We start from the raw sequence: 13,062 nt of genomic DNA, 5'->3' as shown, positions 1-13,062 counted from the left end.
TTAAGCATTTCAGAGGCACTCACTGTTTATTAACATGTAAACAAGTGGATAAAACATATAATGTTTTTACAACTATAACATTCCTTACGAAAATACCCCCCATCAACACTAAAAAAAAGAAAGATAAGATTTTGCAACAACATTTGTGGTTTGTATGGTTGATCGGTACAAGGTGGTCTGTTATTTCCTACAGGAGCGTGGTACGTCGATTACGCAGCTCAGCTGAATCGACAATAATAATTGCTAAGTAGAACACCGGGCGAGTTGGCCGTGAGGTTAGGGGCGCGCAGCTGTGAGCTCGCATCCTGGAGATAATGGGTTCGAATCCCACTGTCGGCAGCCCTGAAGATGGTTTTCCCTGGTTTCCCATTTTCACACGAGGCAAATGCTGGGGCTGTTCCTTAATTAAGGCCACGGCCACTTCCTTCCCATTCCTAGGCCTTTCCTGTCCCATCGTCGCCATAAGACCTATCTGTGTCGGTGCGACGTAAAGCAAATAGCAAAAAAAGACTAATTAGAACCTGGCTCCTCTCTCTCATATTTTCTATCCGGCCTCCCATGCAAAGTTGTTCTCTTTGAACCCTATTGGTTATAGGTTTGCCCGGTCCAGAATTCCTCCACCTTCCATGGCCCTTCCGTCTCTTCACCCAATACCTTCATAGTTGGGATTGGCAGAACTCTTCCTTTTTATTCTGTGATTTGTGTTAAGAACGCCTGATCTTAAAAATAACAATCACTTCCGTTATCACATGTCGACATATCAGTGTAGGGACCTTGCAGTATATCCTTATAGGTTACAATATATGTTTACAGTTTGCTAAACCGGCTTTATCTCATTCATAAAAGTAAATACGCAGGTAATCACGGCATAGCAGTCGCACATTGAAGCTGTACTGTTTGGAGATCTCGGATTTGAATATTAGTGGCGACGGTGATTATCCTAAATGAGTATTCAATAGCTCTCCTGCATTTGATTCAGAAAATATCCTATATTATTGCCGTATTCAAAATCCCACAGTTGCAATTCGAACCTGAAGTCCAAATGACTTCAGTAACATTCATTGGTACGATCCCAGAAGCACACACAAGAACAGATGACTGTTACACAAGAATGTTGCTATAGTTGGGCCCACGAGAGTTGAAGTCTGACATCTGAGCGGCGAAAGCAGTAACTACGAAGTACGCTGCTTTGTCATAGTTACCTCAATCTGCGGCATATCACTCTTCCATACAGGCTGAATATTTAAAGAACTATGTTGGCCTAATGCAATTCAATAAACTGTGACCCGTTCATAAGCTCGTGCTAATGATTCCGGCATCTAAGACAGAACACGTCATTGCCGATAAATATGAGATTTCATTTTCACTAAACTGACAATAATTTCAACAAATACACTTGTCAAATAGAGAATAGAACTGTACAACTAGCCACTGATTAACTTACAAAAAATAAACTAACAACGAAAATACTACTCCGGAAACAAACACTTAAATTATTACATAAACCAGCAACTAACGCAGCTAACACAGTACTACTCCGAATAATATCACAAAAGCGACTGAGAGCAAGCCAACCCACGTGGCGAGAGCTTCCTTAAATGTGGCATCTCTGTTATCGTTGCCATAGCAACAGACCATTTTCGAGCAGCGTTAGTCAAATTTTTTACGCCGGTGGCGCTAAATGTCAGACTTCAACTCTCGTGGGCCCAACTATAACTCCAAATGCAGTAACACCAACAATGTATGGTTGAGAACGATGATGGTTCCACTCAGAGGAAACTTTACTAGCCTAATCTCGAAAATAATAATATATATTCTTGTTTCATTATTGCAGACTCGTAGTAAATTGGTATTCATTTTCATTGTCCTAATAAGAAGGATGAGCCTGTTTATCCTTAATTATTTCATATCTTCGTGTTAGTTTAGATACAACAACATGTACTGCTTTTCCGATGTTGAGTTTAGTTTTATGCAGCAACGAGTTCCACGAGACAGAAAATGGTGCGCGTAGAGCTGTTATTCCTTAAATGATCTACCGAAGTCAAGAACGCTAATTTGGCGCACAGACTGTAACAAATAGAAATCACTACGCCGAGTGCGGAAAATCTTGCACATGGGACCATCTTATATTCATCAATAATAATAATAACAATAATAATAAAACCGTAGGTCCAAAAAAGTCACTACATTCACAACCCATGTCCCGATCGAGAAGGAGTCGAGAACTTTACGAAACAGTTGAGAAGATAACAGCTACTATGAGAAGAAGAAGAAGACTGTCATTTTATGGGCACATTGAGAGGATGAATCCCAAGAGACTGGCACACAGGTTACTTAGTCTACAAGAAAAATGGAAGGCACAACCTTTATGGCCAAAAGAGGTACACAAGGACTTGGAAGAAGTGGGGATCCAGGAGGGAGATAGACAGGAAAGAACAACCTTTAGGAAGAAAATTGCGGGAACGAGGGACGCTCCGGAGAAACTCGTCAAGTCACGCAACATCTCGGTTGAAGAACGACAAGGGAGAAGTCAAAGATTTATGACCATCTGGAAGGAGTGCAAAGAAAAAGGGACTAAGTTTGAGAGATAGAGGATCTGGTGGACTGTGTAGACGTGGTCCATAGATGACCTTAACGAGTGTAATAATAATAATAATAATAATAATAATAATAATAATAATAATAATAATAATACGAGAAGAAGAGTTATTGGAAAGAAAGATTTTTAGGCAGAAAGTCTTACAAATGAAAGGATTCCAAGGGAGGAAGGAAAAGAAAACAGGCACAAAGTGCACTGAAGACAGGAAAAAGAAGCACAGTGAAACAATGAAAGAATACTGGAAGAAAAAGAAAGAACAACTAAGGAGGAAGAATTGAAATTGTAACATGGTCCTTAGAAGGCCGGAACGCAATAATAATAATAATAATAATAATAATAATAATAATAATAATAATAATAATAATAATAATAATAATAATAATAATAATAATAATAATAAAGCGAATGACCTCAGCTACCCTGTGCAAACATTTTGATTTGATGCCATGTAGTCTGCCCTCGCGTCAATTTCGACGTTCTATCAGACGGCAGAGTAACCCGAATCTCTCTTGGGCGACCTAAGCTTGAGTTTCTATTCATTGTATCGCGTAAACACTAAATATGTCACCGGAAATATTTCACATGCCAACATTGTACGACATAAAGTGTGGAATTGACTTTCTTTCGCCCTTCAAAAATTCGACTGTCGGGTTCGAACCCGCGATCTTTGGGTCCAAATTCTACCATTGATCCTCGCTGATATGAAAAATAAGATCATAAATTACAACTGTATTAACACTACCCCGTACAAACTGGTTTATGTAAATCTACGCATAGGTTATCGGCTTATCATTTCTAAGCCCTAGTAGCCAAATGACAAAATCTTCAGTGCGGGCGGCACACACTTACAGAACCACTCAGTTATTCAGATCACAAGAATCGCTTACTCTGGTACAGTGAACTTACAAGAAATACCAAAAGCAGCGCTACAATTCAAAGTTTTAGTTTCACAAATAAACATAAATTTGGCAATTTTAATATTGTAGAGATACGACGCTAACTCCTCTAAATACATTGGTAAAATGTAGCGATGTTTGTTTTATGTTCAATCTTTTCTTTAATATTAGCGATGCATTAGGTAAGGAATATTATAACGCATATATGTAATGGCATCCTAAATATATCTCAATAAATTTTCCGCTGTACAGTTGTATCCTGTGTTGTGTTTCTCCTTCAGACTTGTTGGACGAGTGATGGTTACAGCCTGTTACTGACAGAGTGAACGATCGGGAGCGGGAGGGAGGGGGATATTTTTCAGAAATCTAAAGGTATGCTCTGTTATGAATGACTCCCTCACAATCAGATGATCATTTCCGACGTCATCGATTTCGGTAATAACTGTACGTAGACTGTTATAGTATTTTAATTTTTAACAGCTGGCACAGAAGTAATACAAAATTTATTTTATAAATCTTACCATGTCATAATATCCTACTACTAATTGTAACACAATGATGCAGAATGAAAACTCAATTTTTTGAATGCGTTGTGGTTTACGAAGGTCAGGCTTTTGAAGTCGTTTAGAAGCTATAGCGTGCAGGATTGTAAAAGGTTGATAACTTACTGAAACATAGAGAACGAGTTGCGCCCGTAATTTCTTAGGAAAGTTTTCTTCCTAGTTGTTAAGGTTTTCAGTCACTCAAGGATGGGAAACCGACAGCATTGGTAAGAAAGCGGCCATGGTCTTGATTAAAGTAGATCCCTAGCAGTTTCCTGGTGTGAAAATAGAAAATCATCTTCAGGGTTGTCGGCAACTACCAACTCCCGAATGCAAACTCACAACTGCGTGACCTGAACCGAGCAGCCAACTCGCTCGGTATTCTAGGTTTTTTTTCAAGCGTCTCGTACATTATTCGATCCACTTTGTATCAATATGTCAACTACAGTAATTGGAGTAAATAAATTTAAATTTCGTGTGGCTGTTTCTAGCCGAGTGCAGCCCTTGTAAGGCAGACCCTCCGATGAGGGTGGGCGGCATCTGCCATTTGTAGGTAACTGCGTGTTATTGTGGTGGAGGATAGTGTTATGTGTGGTGTGTGAGTTGCAGGGATGTTGGGGACAGCACAAACACCCAGCCCACGGGCCACTGGAATTAACCAATTAAGGTTAAAATCCCCGACCCGGCCGGGAATCGAACCAGGGACCCTCTGAACCGAAGGCCAGTACGCTGACCATTCAGCCAACGAGTCGGACAGTAATTGGAGTTATGAACAAAGATTTTCCCAATTTCTACATAAATAATAGCGTATACGACTTTAATGGAATATGCAGTACTTGTTGAACAGTTACAACTTAAAACGAGTTGGATATGGTCCCAAGCCTTGTCGTTAAAATGACTGCTGAGGTCGTGCCACAATGAGGATGATGTAACTGCTGTATAAAACATGTAATGATGCTCGATTTCACATTCGGCTAAGTACTGTGGATAGCTTTCGCTACCGTAAGTAGCCTATAGTAAAATTAAGTTTTTGTAGTTCAACAACTAAGAATGTTATTTAAACAAAACGTTGTATGTTAAATATGCATTCATTATCATTAGTGAAGTAATGTGGAGATTTCGTAAAAGTTAGTAATTACCTGTAATTTGCATATTAATGTATGCAGCTCAATGAAGTTTGCGATATACCACAGTTCACACAATGTACTTTCACTAAAATGATTTAAAGACAACATACTCCAGAGAGATTCTTTGAAAAATATTTTCTCTTAATCGTTACCTTTCTAATCAGTCTTCCAAATTATTAACGAAGTGAATTTCAAAGTAAAGAACCTAGAGCTCATTGTTCATATACGTTCAATAATTATCGTATTATCATTAAAACTGTGTGGAAAAATGAAAGCTACATACATTGAGCAACGAACATATGACAAAGTGGGACGTAGCGGGTGATATATATGTGCATTCGCAAACTTATATTTTGAAGTCTACTTGTTAGGTCATCACCCCGAAGGCCGGTTGGATTCCCAAATAGCACCACCAAAGGTTATGTGATTATAAGGAATCTACAAAAGCCGTAGGTGGCGGTAAAAAGGGGCTTACCAGGCAATATGAGGAGTGAGGTAGTTTGCCACTGCCTTCCTCTCTGTCTTTTGAAACAGTGAAGATAATTATTTTAACGTGTTGACCTGCATGCGCAGAACGTTGGTGTTACGAAAATTAGACTCTTTAACATAGGCAGTGTCTGTAAGTGGTACATTCAATACTCCGATATCTTAAGGCTTCAGCTAAGTGCCACAATGATCCAACCTCTCCCCGAGGGGGCCTCGTGCTTTGAGCGCTCGATTACGCACACTCAGTACATTCAGAGCGCAAAAGGGATTGAACGTGCCGATCAGTTAAAAAGATTCTGGTCTCGCTTCGTTCGTAGAGAAGCTACAAATATAAGGACACTGTAACGAGTGCAAGTGCCTTTTGTGAAACAATGGGCGTGGTCACTGAAAATATGCAACATTTTCTTAAAAATAGGTGGTTTGTCCGTCTATATATCAGTTCCGTCCCCATTGTGTATGGGGGCGGTGGGGAGTAAAATGATAAAGTTATCCCTGAGCTCGAGGTAATGGTACTACAACAGTTACCCTACGATCCTTAGAGACGAAGTTATGTGGGGTCGAAAATGTGCGAATTTCTTTTGCATCACTGAATGTAAATTCTGACCAATGAGGTGTGTATCATTGAACAGAGAACCTTACGCCCGACATAACGGTACCACTGCAGTAGATTTAGGATAACTAGGGCAAACGTTACATGGTGTACGACATTTTGAAATTACGAAATGTTTGTTTGTCCACATCTTAGACCCGTTTTCTGATACGGGGCCGGGGATGAATTTATATGGCATGTTTTTATGGCCGAATGCCCTTCCTGACGCCATCCTCAGCTGAGGAGCTAATAAAGATGAAATGAATGATGATGAATCAAACTGGGTAAGGAGTTGGAAGGAATAGACTGTTGCCTATGGATTCGAACTATCCCGCTATTTGTCTATAAGTGAAAATAGGAAACCACAGAAGACCATTCTCAGGACAGCAGACGGTCGGGTTTGAGCCCACTCGTCTCCCGAATGCACAGCTTGGCTCCATAACCGCACTCGTTAACACGCACGGCCACTCCGCTCGGTGAAAATTACGAAATATATGGAACCAATATGCTCGGGCTGTAATTAGACACCTGCGACCATCCAAATAAGTTCTCAAAATAAAGGAAACTTAATTAAGCTAATAATTTTTTCCAACACGAAGTGTGCAGTTTAGATCTTTCTGTTTGCATACTTCGTTCATAATACTGATGTCGGCTACATAGTGCATTGGAAATGGAGTAAGTCTGAATTTGTGAGAGATTGATTAGAGCCACCCTTTGTGTACATTCCACCGAGAGTCGTAAAATTAATATCAGTTAATCGGTTTTTATTTATTTATTTATTTATTTATTTATTTATTTATTTATTTATTTATTTATTTATTTATTTATTTATTTATTTATTTATTTATTGACGTGACTTTTATCCACTACGATGCTGTTTTGTCTCTCACTGTAGTTGTCATCGGCCAGTTGTAAATAAAATTGTATTGAACTGGCTGTCTAAAGTGTCTTTCATTTCACGGGAAATCGAGTTGCACCTAATGACGTTATCACGAAAATTCAGTGATCATCTGTTCGCGACCGTATTTTTCTTTTTTAGTCTGATTAAAGAAAATAATATATTATATTTTAAAAAGTTGAAAAATTGCAGTAATTGATCCATAAATGTGTACCTCCCCATTTAATTGACTCTGAAATCATAAAGGAAACTTAATTAAGCTAATAATTTTTTCCAACACGAAGTGTGCAGTTTAGATCTTTCTGTTTGCATACTTCGTTCATAATACTGATGTCGGCTACATAGTGCATTGGAAATGGAGTAAGTCTGAATTTGTGAGAGATTGATTAGAGCCACCCTTTGTGTACATTCCACCGAGAGACTAATCATTTGGAGTCAACCCTTGTTCTCCCCCAACCTAAATGGTATTAAATTTGTAAGCTTCACGTATCTGAGGTAGATATTGAAACTCTAGTCAGGGCCGTTAATTTTGGCTGGAGTATTATTGAAGGTAGGAAGTTATGGTTGATTACATAGTTACTTAATGACAGTGGCTTGGGATAAAAATATAATTATATCTGAATTTATGTTAGCTTACTATTTGGTATTAGTGAGAAAAGTTTTTTAAATATCAAATGTTGTTCGTGCTATTCCAATTAATTCGAAAGTAAACATTCAGTACTGTGTGGGAATTCTTTTATTATTTGCAGTAACTTCAATTTTAATATTTTAGCATAGTAATAGAAAAATGAATTTACGAGTGTTTAGAGTTTATTAGCAGGATTCTTTGAAATCTCCCGATTTTCGTAGTCCTTCCCGTCATTTGGCAGATAACCTCGTTCTTTATTTTTGGTGGGAGGGGTGGGGGTAGGGATCATACCTCACCCTCATGTGTAATGTTAAGGGACGATGGTGAATCCGGTGTTTTTCCCTAAAAGTAGCAATAATGCTGGCATATTATCAATCCGTTTAGTTCTTTCAATGGAAGCAAATGCATGTCATTTTAAACTTGAACTAAATGACGATGATTGTAAAAAGTGATAAAAAAATACCGAATAAAATCAGAGAAAGTTTATGTAGCAAATGCCTTTTTGTTTAGGCCGTCATTTAGATGAATTCGAGGGATCAACAGTCTGACAAAATGTTAACTGTCCTATTTAATCCCATACCTAGTCTTTTTAATACCTGCTACACTAACTTTTTTTCTAGTTCGTGCGCCGTGTACAGTTCTACTTGTAAGGTAAATAATAAAAAGTTCAACCTCTTAGCAAAGTTTGTTCCTTACCTGTTGCAGCGGCTCCGTGCGGTCCAGCTAGAAACGAAGAAACCACTGAGTTAGGGCAAGGCACAGTACAGAACTCGGAACGGACGACAATGCAGCAATGTGCGGGCGACACGCGGCGTAGTCATAACAACCGCCAAACACAGCCCCTTATTGGCTGCACATGCCTCCACCAATCGCGAGCGGCCAGCGAAACCTAAATGATATCATTGATGAATTACCATAACCTCGCTTGCTTTTTATAACAATCATGTTAAAAACTTCACTTCTGAGATCTTTTAGATGTATTGCAGCTCCAAACGAAATATTTGACATATTTCATTGTATGTATTATTCAGATTGCTTTAGTTTCAGTCTAACGTTTTATAGAAGGAGATTATCTGTTGCGGAAAATTTCATTGCAACTAAGAAGTGAGACTCTTTCACAATTTTAGTTGAGCAGCAGTACCGAAGTCACTTCTGAAGTAGCTGCGTCCTCCAAGATTATACTATAATTCAGCTACTTTGAAGGGAGTGACATCGCTTTGAGTAATTTGGTGTTCAAGATCACTGAACCTCCTACCTCTCATAGAACAAAAAAAATGTATCCGGTGCTTACATCCGGGGCGAGTCAAACTTTTAAGTTACCTATGGCTGCTACATCACACTTCATTTCTATGAAGGGAGATATGTTAGTTGCGATCGCGACGATACATCAGAGTTCCTTTCTCCGAGAGGATATATTTTAGTTAGTGAAGGTCATAATACATGCGCCATCAGTGTTCCTATCCTTGAATAGTAAAATTAGTTTTACTTCCCACTAACTTTCCACAGACGCCGAAAGGCCGGAAATTTTCTCTCGTAGGAGTTATTTAGTCCGCCTCTGTGGTGTAGTGGTTAGTGTGATTAGCTGCCACCCCCGGAGGTCCGGGTTCGATTCCCGGTTCTGCCACGAAATTTGAAAAGTGGTACGAGGGCTGGAACGGGGTCCACTCAGTCTCGGGAGACCAACTGAGTAGAGGTGGGTTCGATTCCCACCTCAGCCACCCTAGAAGTGATTTTCCGTGGTTTTCCACTCCTCCTCCAGGCAAATGCCGGGATGGAACCTAACTTAAGCCACGGCCGCTTCCTTCCCTCTTCCTTGTCTATCCCTTCCAATCTTCCCATCCCCCCGCAAGGCCCCTGTTCAGCATAGCAGGTGAGGCCGCCTGGGCGAGGTACTGATCATCCTCCCCAATTGTATCCCCGACCCAGTGTCTCACGCTCCAGGACACTGCCTTTGAGGCGGTAAAGGTGGGATCCCTCGCTGAGTCGGAGGGAAAAACCAACCCTGTAGGGTAAGCTGATTAAGAAAGAAAGAAAGAAAGAAAGAAAGAAAGAAAGAAAGAAAGGAAGGAGTTATTTAACGTGCGGAATATTTCCTATGCTGAGCAGGGATCAGCCCCGTCCACTTGGACTCAGAAAAACAGAGCTCTGCGGTCTGAGCCACTCAACGCGATCGCTATTAATGAAGTTAGCGGAGATAACGATAACAGCAGGAAGTTCATGAGCGACGCAATATCAGAGTAATTGCCGTATCTCTTGGCGGAGTTGGGACTCTTGAAATATTACGTTAATACCCTCTTACTGCAACACCAAACATTGATCAAGTATTAAGTATTCTAAAGCTATGAATAAGTATTCTAGTAATAATAATAATAATAATAATAATAATAATAATAATAATAATAATAATAATAATAATAATACATTACTAATCGTATGGCCTCAGCTGTCGTGGGCAAAAATTTTAATTGACATCATCTGGCTGTCTGCTCGTCAGTTTCGACGTTCCATTTCACTCTAGGCCTCCTAGACGGCAGAGTAAAGCGAATCTCTCTTGGGCATCTGTACATAGCTGAGTTTTAATGAATTTTGCCGGGTAAAAACCAAATGTGTTATCAGAGATCTTTTACATGCCGACATCGTATGACATGATGTGTTGAATGGACTTCTTTCCGCCCTTCAAAAATCCGACCACCTCTGCCGGGTTTGAACCCGCTATCTTGGGATCCGGAAGCCGACTGATCCACAGAGGCAGCTAGTGTTCTAGTTATTCTAGGCCACTACATTGGTAGGTAGTAGATGTATAGCGCAACAAAACTGTAACATATTTAGATGTTTCACATGCTATTCAAGATGTTTGTAGCATATATTTGACGGTCGTTATCCAGCAATTCCAGCAATTGGCTGCCCTGCGGATTTAAGTAACATCTGTTTATAAGAAGGATGAGTTGAGATCAGAATTCGATTTACATTTGTTTCAGTCCTACTATTTGCTGTAATATCTATGAAAACATCATACATTAGAAGAAATGAAAGATCGAAATAAGATGCCTGTTAAGTCTTCAGCGGGGAGGCTTGTTGGATCCGCAAATCCGACGGCGGTGCCACAATGAGACACGATTAGGAGTAACGATGTTTGCTATTGGCGCAGAAAGTGTTATTGCAGCACGACTGGCGCTGTGAGTACCACCTTTCATAACATACAGGCACACTCTGACATGACGGGTGCAAAAATAATGCATCAGTCAAGAAATAGCAACAGGGAACGAAATAAGATAGCTAAGAAAAGCTGTGGGATTTCTATGAGTAAACAGTTTGCTCCGCAACTTCAAGCTGGTACTGTTGGAGATTTAACAACTGTGCCCAACTTCCCAGACTGGCCAGCTAACAGCTTTCCATGTATTGGTATATTCTCTCTGGAGATTAATACCGGTACTCATTCTACGATCATATTCTGCACCTTTCTTTCTAAAGTTCCCATATTTATAACATACAGTTAACTGTGGCATCTCATACTGATGTTACACCGAACAACTTGGCTATGCGGTTAGGGTCGCGCAACTGTGAGCTTGCATTCGGGAGATAGTGGTTTCGAACACCACTGTCGGCAGCCCTCAAGATGGTTTTCCATGGTTTCCCATTTTTACACCAGGTAAATGCTGGGGCTGTACCTTGATTCAGGACACGGCCACTTTCTTCCCACTCCTAGCCTTTTCCTATCCCATAAGACCTGTCTGTGTCAGTGCGACGTAATGCAAATTATAAACTGAAGTTACAATGTGCTTACAATTCCAGTGTAGCTGTAAATTTCCTTTAATCACCGGTAATTTCACACCGTACTGCCTCCATTCTGCATTCTAACTCAGAAGAGAGGGGAATTAATGCAGTGAATTAATGAATCAATAAATTAAAGCGTAGCTCTTCAACATAAACTAAGCTGTGGAGGGGGCTGACCTCAAATTCGCTGCATTTAAACATCTTTCGTTATAGAAGCACAACCATTTAAACACAGATTTGATATTTGTCGTTTTACGTAGGCTTGCCGTTGTATTGAATAAACATGCGGTGATGTGGTCTCATTTCCTCATATAGCCTACACAGCTGCAGGAACACCTTATCATCCAGTGATGCCGAACGTGGGCTTCAAAACGAAGGGGGTTAGACCCAATAATGCAGAAATAATAACAGGCCTAATAATAATAATAATAATAATAGAGAGTGAGTTGGCTGTGCGGTTCGGGTCACCTAGATGTGAGCTTGCATTAGGAAGATGGTGGGTTTAAATCCCATCGTCGGTAACTCAGAAAATGTATTTCCATAATTTCTCATTTTCACACTACCTAGGCAAATGTTGGAGTCTGTACCTTAATTTTTAGGCCAGTCTTGACCGCTACCTTTCCAGTTCTAGCTCTTACACATCCTTGCGTCGTCGAAAGACTTCGATGCGTCAGGCATAGTGGGACGTTACACCACTGGCAATAATAATAATAATAATAATAATAATAATAATAATAATAATAATAATAATAATAATAATAATAATAATAATAATAATAATAATAATAATATTTCTTTTTCTTTTTCTACCACTCTTCCCACATTTGTGGGATCGAGGGTGCGAACTGTGTCGCACATATGGATTTGGTCCTGTGTTACGGCCGGATGCCCTTCCTGACGCCAACCCCATATTGAGGGATGTAATCACTATTGCGTGTTTCTGTGGTGTTTGGTAGTGTAGTGTGTTGTATGAATATGAAGAGGAAAGTGTTGGGACAAACACAAACACCCAGTCCCCGGGCCAGAAGAATTAATCAGAGACGATTAAAATCTCCGACCCAGCCGAAAATCGAACCCGGGACTCTCTGGACCGAAGGCCTCAACGCTGACCATTCAGCCAATGAGTCGGACACTGGCAATAATAATAATAATAATAATAATAATAATAATAATAATAATAATAATAATAATAATAATAATAATAATAATAATAATTTCGACCTTATGATTCTGCTGCTGTCTAGTAGTGAAGGCGAAAATCTTCTGAGCTGTTAATGTTCTTGGATGACACGTAGAAGTTCACGAGAGTTCTTTAACGTGCTAACCAAAAGAGTCATGGAGTACCGATTTCTTTCCTCCACCGTTCAAAAACCAACTATCTCTGGCAAGATTGAATCCGCGAACTTGAGGTCATGAGTCGGACACTGTCCACTGAACCACCGAGGCAGCTTCGTAGTCGAAATCTAATGTCTTTTTTTTCTTTTTTCCTTTTCTTTTTGCTAGGGGCTTTACGTCGCACCGAC

General features: G+C 39.8%; 1 protein-coding gene across 1 annotated transcript in view; it reads right to left on the bottom strand.

Annotated features, from left to right (window-relative positions):
• Positions 1–8,594, bottom strand: part of LOC136880403 (calcyphosin-like protein) — a 289,044-nt gene extending 280,450 nt beyond the window's left edge. The window contains exon 1 of the mRNA XM_068229187.1: positions 8,462–8,594. The gene's annotated coding sequence lies outside the window, so the exon portion shown is untranslated. The remainder of the gene's footprint in view (positions 1–8,461) is intronic.
• Between the last annotated feature and the right edge of the window lie 4,468 nt (positions 8,595–13,062).

Source organism: Anabrus simplex, chromosome 1, assembly GCF_040414725.1.
Source record: "Anabrus simplex isolate iqAnaSimp1 chromosome 1, ASM4041472v1, whole genome shotgun sequence".
Classification (NCBI taxonomy): domain Eukaryota; kingdom Metazoa; phylum Arthropoda; class Insecta; order Orthoptera; family Tettigoniidae; genus Anabrus; species Anabrus simplex.
This window is presented reverse-complemented; position numbering and strand designations above follow the sequence as displayed.